Below are 1,261 nucleotides of genomic sequence, written 5' to 3'. Positions count from 1 at the left end.
CCTGCTTGGATGGATGGTCTTCTGGGATCAAAATAATGGCGATAACATTGCTATTCTTGAAAATCTCAAAACATGCCATGCACTGTGCCAGGTGCTTTACATGTTGTTGTTGTTAGGTGCCATCGAGTCAAATGTGATTTATAGTGACCCTGTGTACAACACCATATCAAAACACTGCTTGGTCCTGCACCATCCTCAAAATCATTGCCATACTCATGCCCATCATTGCAGCCACTGTGTCAATCCATCTTGTTGAGGGTCTTCCCCTTCTTCTACATTATCAAGCATGACATCTTTCTCTTGGTCCTGGTCCTTTCTGATATCATGACAAAATTAAGTGAGACCAAGTCTGGCCAGTCTGACTTCTAAGGAGCTTTCCGGCTGTACTTCCTCCAAGACAGATTTGTTCATTTTTCTAGCAGTCCATGTTACTTTCAATGTTCTTCACCAACACCACTATTCAAATGCATCAATTCTGTTGTGGTGTTCCTTATTCATTGTCCAGCTTTCATTTGCATATGAAATAATTGAAAATACCAAGGCTTGGGTCAAGTGCACCTTAGCTTTCAAAGGGACATCTTTCTCCCTTACTCTTCAGAATCTCAGCAACTTGAGAGCCTTGGCCTAAGTGGGGCATTTCAAGTCAGTAGATGTAGGATTCAGTCTCTGATACCATATTTTCATACCCACATAAATAACATCCACACACGTATGACATAGATAGCACACATAGGAAAGTAACATGTGAGAGGGTTCACGGTTTGCAAAAACTTTATAATATGTATGTTATTTGCAAAAGAGTACAGTGAATATCCAGGTGATGACCCTAAATGAAGATGACTGGAAAACCCAGACAGAACAATGGTGTCCCATAGAGACCCATGCCTGCTGTCACTCCTGCCAGATCCTAAAGAGCTAGGACAAATATGGATCATGCTTATTCCAAAGCATTAAGGTGTGCACATTGATCAGAGAGGATCATCCTCAAACCAAAACCAAACCCACTGCCATTGAGTGGATTCTGACTTATAGCGACCCTTACCGGGTTTCCAAGGCAGTAAATATTTACGGAAGCAGATTGCCCAGTCTTGCCTCCACGTAGTGGCTGGTGAGTTTAAACTACCAACCTTCGGTTAGCACTCAGAAGCCTTAGGCACTATGCTACCAAAACTCCCATCATCCTCAGGGAAGGAGAATAAGTTCCTAGGATTGATCAGGAGCCAAGGTGAGTATCTGAGTAATGAGAGAACGATCCACCACG

This window comes from Orycteropus afer, unplaced genomic scaffold (genome assembly GCF_000298275.1).
Source record: "Orycteropus afer afer isolate SDZICR_OR568_19922 unplaced genomic scaffold, OryAfe1.0 scaffold00583, whole genome shotgun sequence".
Taxonomy (NCBI): domain Eukaryota; kingdom Metazoa; phylum Chordata; class Mammalia; order Tubulidentata; family Orycteropodidae; genus Orycteropus; species Orycteropus afer.
The sequence above is the reverse complement of the archived record's forward strand: the minus strand, read 5'-3'. Positions refer to the sequence as shown.